Below are 12,225 nucleotides of genomic sequence, written 5' to 3' on the forward strand. Positions count from 1 at the left end.
TCATCCTTGTGACAAAAGTTATCTCTCTTAATGTTATAAAACATATTTATCAGGAAAGATTTCCTGATAAATTTCCTGAAGTCCCAGAGCTATGAAAGAACCTAGAGAGGACCATGTCTTTTCATTCATTCTGCTAGTGAAAAGAAAAGCCCAGAAAGTATCACCAGTTCTTTCCAGAGGCTCCTTCAACCCACTGCGCTTCTCTTAGAACCTCTACACCACCTGGTCATTTTTAAATTAACCCTTAGGCTTTTCACCAATAAAGGGGTGAATCCACAGCCCTTCAAAAACTCATATCTTTGTAAGACAGAAGCTTCCTTTGTGATGATCTCAGCTGGAAACAGCCCTTTCTGGTGGGACAGAAACTCAAGCTCAGGACTTGGGACAGTATCAAAATCCAATGGAGAAGCATAAGTAGAATTTAGCCTTATGACCAGTATAGTAGTATAAATGTTCAATAAATACTTGTCCTCTTTCTTTTTTTCCTTTTCTTGTCCACCTTTCCCAAAGAAGCAAATGCCATCTGGGTACCAGTGGCACATGCCTATCATTTTAGCTATTCAGGAGGCTGAGATCTGAGGATCACAGCTCAAAGCCAGCCAAGACAAGAAAGACTGTGAAATTGTTATCTCCAATTAATCACCAAAACTAGAAGTGGATCTGTGGCTCAGTTGGTAGAGCAGTGGTTTTGAGTGGAAAAAAGTTAAGGGACAGTGCCCAGACCCTGAGTTCAAGCCCCAGTAATGGCAAAATGGGGGAAGGGCAAATGACAGGGATGCTGAAAGCATGATCATATTCAGATTTACAATTGAAGACATTTTTATATTTGTATTTTCCTTCATTCTCTGAGATTATGTTTTGTGCCAAGATGGGGTTAGATACTAGAAATGTAGAAATAAGTAAGAAAGAATCCTCAAAAAATGAAAATACTCACAAGCTAGTGGATTAAAGTATTTTAAACTAGGAGGGTAGGGGAGGTAAGGCAACTGTGAATAATACAGGGTCTTACTGTCTCCTCAGCCACCACATTCCCTGTGCATAGCAAGCAAAGACCAAAGCTTAGGAATCATGCTCATCTTTGTTGTTGTTGTTGTTGTTGTTGCTGAACACCAAATACACTTTAGCTAGTGTCATTCATTTTGCTGAGAGCCAGGTAACATAACTTCAAGTAAGGCTCTAAGAAGCTCTGTGAGGATTGGAGAGGAGTAGGCATAATCCTTGCATTGAGGATGCACACAGGTCTAATGGAGGCATAAGCCTGGACACAGCTTGACACCAGGCAGAATAAAATCAGCACTGTAATTTCCAAAAGGGGGCAGGTGATTATAGATGTTGTGTGTACTTTGTCAAGGAATGTAGAAAGAAATGATGGATTCTGACCAGAAAAGGCATAGATAATAAGAATAATAACAGTAATTTGCATGTGCTTGGTATTCGATGGGATGCAAAGCACCTTGACATTTTTATCTCATTGGACTATTCCAGCAGCCTCATTGCAAGGCCAGGTAGGGATTATTATCTCCATTTGAGAGAAAACAGTGTGAAAAAAAGAGATAATGTCCCTGTTGGCTAGATCATAAGCTGTTTGAAATGTTTGAGGGAGAAAGCCGTTGTGGCCTGCATATCTGTCCTGGCTCTTCAGAGCTGAATTGTTAACACCCCTGTAACCCTTATTTATGCCTTGTGTTCTGTCCAAGGTCTGTTAAAATACCAGCTTTGATCTTTTAAAATCCTTTGTGGTCCATGCTGGCTTCTTTAAACCCAGGTCTCTGCTGGCGCCTTCGAAAAGGCAGCTAATGTCAGCCAAATGCTGCCTGTTGATTTCTCTCTGTACTGGAATCAATCTGGTCTTTGGCAATAAATATTATTTGAGTTTGAATCTCAACTCTATTCATTCATTACCTGTGTACTTTTAACCAAATGATTTATCTATTCTGAGTGTTTTCTCTTCTGTAAACTGGGTATCTTTATAGCTCACCACATTAGGCAGGAGAGTCTGCATGGACCCAGAGGTCAAAATACTGGGATTTTGAACTTTGGCTTTTCCATGTTCTAATTTAGTTACCCTAGGCAGCTGTCTTTGCTTTCAATGTCTTACTTTTCCTCTGTAAGCAGAGTCAATGATGGTACTAACTGTTATAGTTCTACCATTCTGAAGAGGATTAAATCAGCAAATGCAGTAAACATGGGTGCCTGCCTAGTGGCTGGCCCTTCTGCTCAGTAGGTCCCATAGTGCCATGTAGAGTCATTTGAGGATGTATCTGTAATGCTTGCCATATATAGGTGTGATTGGCTCATCTTAATCTTTGCTTAATCCCTAAAGACTCCTGGAAATTTCCTACTTTATCTTGTAAGTCCTCAGAAATCATATGAGAGTAGTCTAGTTTACAATTGTGTCTGCTCTGTGGTTTTTAGAGTTCTCCATCTTTCCTGTCTCAATTTTCTACCTTTGCATCTCCAGTTCTTTTTAAAGAAATATTTTTATTATCTTTAGATGTACAAAGGAGTAGCCATTTCAACAAAACAATGTATAAATACAATGTGTCTTGATGGATGTCACCCCTTTCAACACCCTTCCCAACCCTCTTCTTTCCCTCACTTTTCTTAATTCTCTAGGATATTGAATTTTCTTTTGCCAGTTAACAAAGCAGCTTTTGTATATAATGCACCTTGATCTGTGTCATCCCTTCAACATTTATATCTATGTTCTACCTCTTCCCTTATTTTTCTGAATTTTGTGGTACATGAAATTACTTCTTGACTGCATTCTCCCCCCTTTCCCTGCTTCATTCATCACACCATATCCCCTTATCACCAAACCCCTCTTGCAACTACCCATTTCGATTCCTCAGCACCACGTAAGAAAAAAGAAAAAAGCCAGAAGTGGTGCTGTGGCTCAAGTGGTAGAGCGCTATCCTTGAGCTGAAGAGCTGAGGGACAGCTCCCAGGTACCGGATTTCCCTCCCCCCCCCCCCGCAAAAAAAAAAGAATTATACTATCTGAGCCACTTTCATTTATTGATAATTCCTTTAGACCCTATCTATTCTATCAGGCATCACCAGTTATAGCTCAATTTCTTCTTTGCCTCCTTCTGAAGCCTGTTTATCTTAAAGTGTTTTGCCATTTCTTTTCAGCCTTCAGTTCATTCTCATCAATGAGCAGGAACACTTAAAGAATTGGGCTCTCAGAAAGGGCTGAGGAGGATGGGCAGGAGACATCAACCAGTAAGGTGTTCATATCCCCATTGTAGAGATAAGGCCCAGAGATCTCAGTTTGCCTCTTTAATACAGTTAGAGAGAGCAATTCCAAAACCTACTGAGTCCTATATCCTCTCCACTTGATTGCCAAGAAGAGATTGAGTAGTGAGAACTAGAATACTTTATCTGAAAGATACTGATCATCTTCTGCTTTGAAGGACTGTCATGCACAGTTTGCCAAATTAGAATTAGTCACAGTTCATACCAGATTATTTTTAAAGTCACTTTCAGAGTTCCAAATATTTTAGGATCCTCCTTTGCCTTTTTCTCTAGAGTCTTATTTTCCTGGGGACATTGAAGATGCAGATGAGGCACGTCTCTGTTAAACTATTAGGATAGCTAGAACATCCAAAGGAATTTCTGGGATTTGCCATCTATATTACCTTGTTACAGGGTTGTTTTCTGCTGGATTTGACGGGAAATGCAAGTGGGAAAGGGTTCATTATAGGCAACTGGCTGGCCTGTTTAAATATCTGCCTAGGGCCAGACACTAAGAACTTTTGATACATGAAATCATCTCAGTAGTAGATAGGCTCATCAGTTGAGGAAACAGGCTCAAAGAGATTAGGTAACTTGCCTGAGGCTGCACACCCAGGAAATGGTACAAACGGGCTTCAGGCCTAGGCCTGTCTTGCTTTTCTCTGGTTCAGGGAGCATTTTGCAACATTGTCCCCTCCTCTGCCTGCCTCACCATTAGATTTCCTCCATATATCACAATGGGTTATGGGCTGTAAGACCCTTGAACTGTCAGATGGATGTTTTTTGCTTAATTGAAACATCCACTTCTTCCTTTCCAGGCTGAATGACCTCAAGATACCAACCAGAAAATTCTTTGAGTTTTCATAGAAATTATTTCTAGTGAAAACCCAATCTAACCTTTAACTCTCATTGTAGGTTGGGAAAGTGAAGCTTAGAGAGGGGAAAGTACATGTCTGTGCCTGTGCCATATATAATCTGAATATGATCATCATAAATCAGTGGCAGTTGACATTCTGTTAACATGGATGGATAGAATTTTCTAGTCACTAGGATTGAGCAAGGGCCCAGTGGCTGGCCACATCCTCCTTGCTGAATCAGGGAATTATTTGAGTTTGGGAGGAGGTCATTCTCAAGACAGAGTTTATTCACTTAGCCCTGCCTTCTGCTCAGGAAAAGAAGACCCCTATAACCTCCCTGCCAACCGATCACCTGACATCCTGTAAAATCCCTTGGAGATGAGAGCTTACTGCCTGCCTTCCTGCATTCCTATCCCCTTATAGTACAGATCTGACCGTAGGGGAATGTTCTTCTGTCCCAGTCCCTTTGCTGGGCAAAAAAAGGTGACATAGCTAAGAACCTGTCATAGTCTTAGAAAAAACAGAAATCTTATCAACAACTGGACTGCACTATGAGTCCTACTTTGCCCCGATCCCATCATTTTGGAAGAAAATAAAGAAGAGCAGCCCATAGCTGGAGTGAGGGTGCTGGAGATGACTGAACAAGACCACAAATTCAGGAATTGAGTTGTATTTATACTATTAAGGAGGATGTAGATGCTATCTCTGACAATAGGAGTCTGGGCACAGATTAAGCGTTTTGTAAGAGATGCTGGCTTATTCAGGGAACTGGACATAGTTTGTGGCTGAACTGCACAGTGAAGGAGTGCTGAGAGAGAGGTGAGGCTACAGAGGTGAAGAGGAGCAGGTGGTTCACAGGGCCCTGTACACAGCTCCCCGCCCCGCGCGCACACACATATACATTGGAATAACCTGGAGTATAGTCCCCAGCCCCAAATTTCTATTTCCCTATGGCCTAGTCAAATCAATCCACAACCACTTAGCCAAGATGAATTCCCTATGGTCCCTACCGGAAGGTCCATGGCCTCAAGGAAACACCAGCGAAAGGCCAAGAGCCTGAACTAATGATGGGGAGGCATCAGTCACATGGCTGAATTCTGGTGATCCTTGGATATTCTGACCTCTGGTGCTCACTGTTGCCCATACAGCCTTTTAGGAAGCTGAGGGCGGTCCTTGTACCACCAGCGCCACTTCCTCCCGTTACAGACTACAACTCAGCTGTTTCTGGCCTATGAACAGAGGCAATTTCACATGCATTGAATACATTGCTTCTCCAGCAGGGCAAACCCATCCTGTCCTGTGCACACCTTGCCTTTGGATACTGCCAGGGCATCCGCCAGTGAAGAACCAACCCAGACATGCCTGGCCAGCCACTGGCCAGGGAATGGGCTCAAAGCTCCCGAGGTGAGATGAGTTTTGATGAGATCTCCACACCCCCACCCCCTTCTCCACTGTGGAGTTCCTCACAGACCCTCTAGGAAGGTCAGGGTCCCACAGAGTAAATCTTAGGTAAAAGGCTCATGACAGCTCTGCAAAGCATAGTTAACTGAGGTAGGGCAAGATGTGGGAGGAAGAAATCTTTGCTGAGTACTCGTCACTGTGTGACTTTTGGCAAAATGCCTTCACTGAGCCTCTACAGAGATAATGAGACCAATTTTGCTGGACTGCTTTGTGGATTAACTTCTCTCACTCAACACTTATTAAATGAGCGTCTAAGATGTGCTCGGACATTGTTCTAGATGCTGAGGACACAGCAGTGAACAAGAGTGGCCATCTTGTCTTCTCTTTGGTACTCATGTACTAATCAGAGACATATTAAGCGAATGTGAAAAATGGAACAGAAAGCACTAAAGAGATAAAAAAGGAAGAAACAAAGAGAGACTTTTAAGATATTTAACAAAGAAGATATTCAGCAGGTGTTAGTCACTTGACCTTTTAAATATATCTTAGAAACAGACATTTACAAATCCTCAAAGTAGGGAGAAAATTGACATCCTCCTCCCAGATGATGGATCTAGATCTGCTTCTACCATCCCTGCTGCAGCTCTCTGAAGTCCATTCCTGCTCAGCTGCTCTGGGTCAGAGCCCCTGAGGAAGTAGTCCTACTATGGAGGCTACCAAGTTAGAATAACTTCTGTTTCTGTTCAACTTTCATTCATAGAAAGCACTGGGCTGAGGACATAAAGCTGCCACTCATAGCCCCAAGTTCACTCACTTACTAGAGCTCCATTAAGAGCTCAGCCTTCTGTGCCTTCCAGCATGGATTTCTCTCCCTCACTTCCTCCCTTCCTTTTTCCCTTCCTTCCTCTCTCTCTGTCTCTCTGTCTCTGTCTCTGTCTGTCTGTCTCTCTGTCTCTGTCTGTCTCTGTCTCTGTCTCTCTCTGTCTCTCTGTCTCTCTGTCTCTCTCTCTCTGTTTTCCTGTGAAGATTGTCACACTGTTCACATTGTGGCTAGTCAGGGATCCTGTGATTCCTACCATTTGCTTCTCTGTATGAAGATAACTACCCCACCCACTCTAGGACCTCACACCCAACAGGCCCTGGCCTAGCCTCTGGCTCAAGCACAGATTTGTGACCATGCTTCTGTAGCCTTCTTGGTCTCTGGTATAGTAATGTCTTTGCTTCTGTTCCAAAGTCTTCATCCTGATCCTTGGAGTCATGACAATCTGTCAGCTGTCTCTTCCTGCTGCTGGTCTTTGAATCATTTGAGACCACCTAGCCCAGGACTGGCACTTAGTAGGTAAATAGTAGATTCTCACTGAAGGAATGAGACCAGATATGACACTGCCCTCATCAGAGCTAAGTTGGATATACATAGCTGCAATAGCAGCTGGAAGTTGTCTAGGAATTCCATGAGGTATGGTAAGGTCTACGAGCTAGATCTCCCTACTTCAATCCACCTCTCCTAATCTAGGTTATTTCCTCATTTCTTTCTAGGGCCCTTGTATCACCTTCATTGTTACTTTACTGTTTCTATGTTCAGGTTCTTTTCAACAAAGCAGAATTATCTTTATTCTGCTAAATCTAAAATGCCACTGTGCCACAGTAGGTGTTCTGTCTACACTTAAGGATTTTTATTTGATTCACATTGCATTTATGAAGAAACTAGAATTATATCTATCATAGAAAACCTTTAGGAACTTTACAGAGAAGGATTCGATCCTTTTTAATGACCTATCATAGCCAGGTGCCAGTGGCTCACACTTGCAATCAGGAAGCTAAGATCTGAGCCAGTCTAAACAGGAAAGTCTGTGAGGCTCTTATCTCCAAGTAGCCAGTAAAAATCCAGAAATAGAGCTGTGGTTGAAGTGGTAGAGTGCCAGTCTTGAATGGAAAAGCTAAGGGACAGTGCCCAGACCCTGAAGTCAAGCCATAGTACTGACATACACATGCATGCGCACACACACACAAACACACAGACACACAGACACACACAATCCAGTAGGCAGGCTCATATCTGTCATCCTATGAGATCCTGAAGACTGAAGTTCAAAGCCAGCCTGAGCAGAAAAGTCTGAGAAATTCTGTCTTCAAAATAACCAGAAAAATGCCAGAGTGATCATGTGGTTCAAGTGGTAGAGCCCTAGCCAAGAAAGCAAAGCCAAGCAAGCAAAGTCAAGCAAGCATGAGGCCAAAGAAAAGAAAAAAGAAAAGGGAAAGGAAAGGAAAGGAAGAAAGGAGGGAGAGAGGGAGGGAGGGAGGGAGGGAGGAAGGAAGGAAGGAAGGAAGGAAGGAAGGACTTTACATACGCACACACACACACATATACTTTACTTTCAAAAGAAATCAGATGTATTAATATCCAAAAATATTTATGCTTTGAAGAGTGATTTCTAAACCTCATGAAAGTCACAGAAATAGAAACATTTTGGAAAGCCTTTCAGAAAGAACTATATTAATCAATTTAATATAAAACAAGATTGGAGAATATTATAACTTTATCTCTTTGTTTTGTCAACCAACATAAAGCATCTGACTCCATGCCATGATGCCCATTTTATAGGAGAAGTCACTAGAACTTACAGGGGTAAAAGATCTAACAGAACCAAGATTTATGTTTTTCTCCCACTGGATCCATCACCACCCATCAGATTACAGTCATTTGCATTTGTTGTAAGAATGTCCTACATGTTCAAATCTGAACTTCTCCAGGAGTAGGACATACAGGTACTCTATTTTTCCCTGAATCCCAGTGTCTCTTAGAGAGCCCAGGTCTTGGTGAACAGTCGGAAATTGTACGCTGAACAGGCTCATGAATGATTGAAGGGAAAGACAAGCTCTGCCTTTCATATTCTTTAAAAGCTTCCCCTTTACTCAGCTGAAAGGTTTCTCTCCCTGGAAGGTGTATTTTCCCCAAAATAAACCTCAAGTGTGTGTCAATACCAGAATGCAAGTGGATCAAAAGGCCTTTCTTTTTTATTCCTACTTTTTCCACAAAGTGAAAAAAAATTCTTTTGTTACCTAAAATATCTCCGCCAGATCTTACAATGTTGTCTCTTAACGCAAGTGCTTATTATTGTGGCTAATTTGGTCACATGTGTTTGAGGGAGAACAATGCCTTAGAAAATTTTAAAAGCAAAACAGCAATCTGAAGCATTTGTTATAATGAGATGTAAATTGCCAACATTGGGAGTGGAGCCGACTAAAATTTGCAATGAAGTGATTCCCCCCCCCATTCTTAAATTAAAACCACTGGAGGCCTTCCCTCTTCTCCCCAAAGAAACCATCTTTTTTTTCTCTTCTTTTCTTTTCTTTCTGATTCTACAACATTGGACACTGTGCTTTATTAACTGGTTCATTCCTTTATTCATCTGACATTTTCTGAGTCTCTGTCTTGTGCCTGCCTGTGTTCTGGGCAATTCTGGAGACAGTGGCAGTTTTTACAGTGGCTCTTGGTAGCCCTTCTTTTCAAGTAGGAAAGCTAAGGTACAGCACGGTGAAGTGACTTTGCTGGCAACCCTTTCAAAATGTGCCTTTGACTGGTTTTCTTTTCTCCCTTCCTGAAGCTCAGGTACCAGGTACCTTCTGCAGTACCCTCAGGAGAGGTGGCTGTTCCCAACAGACTCTGACTGAGGATGTTAGGAAATAAATTACCTGGAGAGCCAGAGATAGGAAATAAGTTACCTGGAGAGCCAGAGATCCTAGTGAGTAGTATTAATGTGTGAAAAGCTCCCTTGAACCAGCATGAGCACAGAGGAGATGAGGTGGGCATGTATTGCCAGGCCGTACTCTGTAGCAGGCCTTTGCTAGGTACTAGGGGTAAGAGCAGACCAGCAGGGGCCTGGCTCACAGAGACCACAGTTTTGCCTAATACTGAAAACAGACAGATAAGTAGATGGTTGCAAACAGTTTCCTATTTACAACGTAAGTACATATGTATAATATATGTAAGGGAATGGACTGTGGGTTTTTTTTCCAGACTCTCAAGAATTCCTTTCATATAGTGGTTGACACAATTTATTTGCAATTCTGCCAAGTTGCTTGTTTCTGTTCTCCATTGAGGTGAGACTAGAAGGTCAGAGAGGTTAAGTATAGATTAAGTCCATAAGATAGAAGGTACTTCATGTGCCCTAGACTCTTGGCATAAAAAGATATAGCCTTGTGTGCCTCCAGCCTCATCACCTGTGGTAGAGACAGAAAAATAAATGAAGGCACCAGATGTGTCTGCTAGAGTGGCAGAGGAGAGCAGGGAAAGTCCAAACCCCAAAGGAGGATCCAAATCCCATAGTAACTGGAAACCCAGTGTTTAAAACCCAGTGGCCCAGGCTTCAAAGCCCAAACCAACAGGTGATGAAATTACCTACTGCCTTTGAGGAGACAGGGCAGCCTAATGGAGGAGTAGGTATTTGAGTCAGGCCTTCAGTCACTGGTGGATTTTGATAGGTGAATATGGGTAGAGGTACAAACATAGCCTATAAGGCGTGTGTGTGTGTGTGTGTGTGTGTGTGTGTGTGTGTGTGTGTGTGTGTGTGTGTGTGTGTGTGTGTGTGTGTGTGGAGGGTAAACAGCTAGGCTGGACACTTTGAGTAAATAGGAGCCTCTGACCATGAGGAAGGAACTGTTCCTTCTCCTGTCCTTTGCATGTATTTCTAGCCACAGTGTGGAAGCAGAGTCCTATGTATGTAAGTGCAGCCATTTGAACTGTCTATCTTCCTCACTAGCTGCTTCTGATTTTAATGTAGTCTTGATTTCTACTTCTCAGGCAATGAGAAAGGTCACAGACATTCCCACCCACCCACACTCAGCCATACCTCTTCCCTCAAGCATCCTTACTCAGCAGCAGGCCTTCACTTCAGAATTGTTGTCCAAGCTTATTAAAGTACTTCCAGTTCTCTCTCCCCTCTCGTCATGTAGAATAATCTATGAGTCTACCATGTGCCAAGCACTGACCACCACCCTCTGCCCCCCGCCCTCCCCTGTCCCAGGCTCTAAGACTTTACAGTCAAATAAACAAAAAAGAACATTGCAGTCTAATACTGAAAACATACAGATAAGTAGATGGTTGCAGTTTCTTATTTACAATGTAGAGACCCTTACCTGGGAGCAAAACAGGGCACCTAGGATGTGGCCTGAATATGGGTTGGGCAGATGGAGGAGGCGGCCTTCAAGACTAAGACATCATCAGCACAGAGGCCTGGGGCAAAACAGCATTTGTGGAACCTGGGCAAAGGTAGGAGTAAGATGTGAGCCCTAGAGTGAGAAGCAGCTGGTTGTCCTAGGCCATCAGGAGGCAGTGGTGAGGATAGTAGAGAACATAAGCAAGAAAGGACAAGTTCATGTAGAAGATCTCTTAGGCAGACATGGAAGAGGAGAGGAGAGAATCCGACTAAGGTCATAGCTAGAATGAACTCCTTATTTTGTCCAATAGCCTTCCTTCATGAAAAGAAAAGGAAATGCTAGAAGAGGGACATGATCTTGCCAACGATGACCTGGAGGCCAGTGGCTGTGTGGTCTTTCCTACCTATTCCCTTTTCCTGTTGCTGAATATGAAAGCAGGAAGTAACTACCAGTATCAGCTGAGCCGGTGCTTTAGAAGAAACAGAAGTAACTACCTTCCTCCAGGTCTGAGAAAAGATCAAGTGTTCCACTTGTTTGTGGCTTAGAGATTCAACCAGACATCACGTAGACAGAAGAGAAACTTGGGTATCTGCTTCTGAAATCTTAGAATGATTCATTCATTGCTGCCATTTTTCTATTCACTCAACAAACATTTAGAAAGCACCTACTCAGTGACAATTTCTGTGACAAAGGGAAAAATAAGACCTAGACCCAGTCCTTGAACAGGATACCCTTTATTAGGAGAGTATGATTGTGATGTTATCAATCCTTCAACTCTGCCAGCCACACTGCATCTGCAGCTCATTTGCATGTGGTTGCACAATTAAAACATGGCCAAACCAGGAATGAGACTAGAGAGCTTTCCCTACCAAGATGAAGCAACAGCTTTCATCTGCACTGTTCTGCTCCCCAGCCATCTTGTATTTGGCTTTGTGCAGGGTTTGTGTCTAAATCTTTGGAGAATTCAGAGGTTCTTTCAGTTGGCAGCTTCCAGAAACTCAGGATTGATATTCTCATTCTGGGAAGCCCTGTCATGAAGGATTTTAGTAACAAAATCACCACTACCTTCCATACTGCAAGCCAAAGTATAGGTCTTGGCAACTGAATGTAGATTTGCCACCAAATCCCTGCACAAGGAGTTAATAATATAAAGATCTTTAGACCCAATTACCCACGTGGTTAGGATAAGAGATTGGACCTGACTTAAGTCATCTGTTACTAAGTTGAATCCTATGCCACAGACAATTCCCTGATCCATAAACAACTTAAGTGTTTGCATAGGAAGAATTTTAACATACTAAACTCTGTAGGCATTTAGAGATGTTCTCCCACAAAATTTAATCAAGTCATTTGGCCTTATTTACCTGTTTTCATCCTGTTTTCTGCCCTTCAGTAATCAAGACACAATAGGTGATTTAAAAAATAGCCCATCATTTTTTAAAGCTAATGGAGAGAAAACATCCCCTTTAGAAACCATTGCCATCTAGCTTTCTTATCCAGCTTCTTCTCACTGCTTAAACCTCACATAATTTGTGTTGATTGCATTAAAATAAAAATCAAAGTAGCTGCTGGAT

The 12,225-nt window shown here is 42.5% G+C and overlaps 1 protein-coding gene across 10 annotated transcripts in view; it reads left to right on the forward strand.

Annotated features, from left to right (window-relative positions):
• Positions 1–12,225, forward strand: part of LOC138813031 (BEN domain-containing protein 5) — a 624,491-nt gene that overhangs the window by 397,568 nt on the left and 214,698 nt on the right. The window lies entirely within an intron of this gene.

Source organism: Dipodomys merriami, unplaced genomic scaffold (genome assembly GCF_024711535.1).
Source record: "Dipodomys merriami isolate MVZ:Mamm:240054 unplaced genomic scaffold, mDipMer1.0.p SCAF_577, whole genome shotgun sequence".
In the NCBI taxonomy this organism is placed as follows: Eukaryota; Metazoa; Chordata; class Mammalia; order Rodentia; family Heteromyidae; genus Dipodomys; species Dipodomys merriami.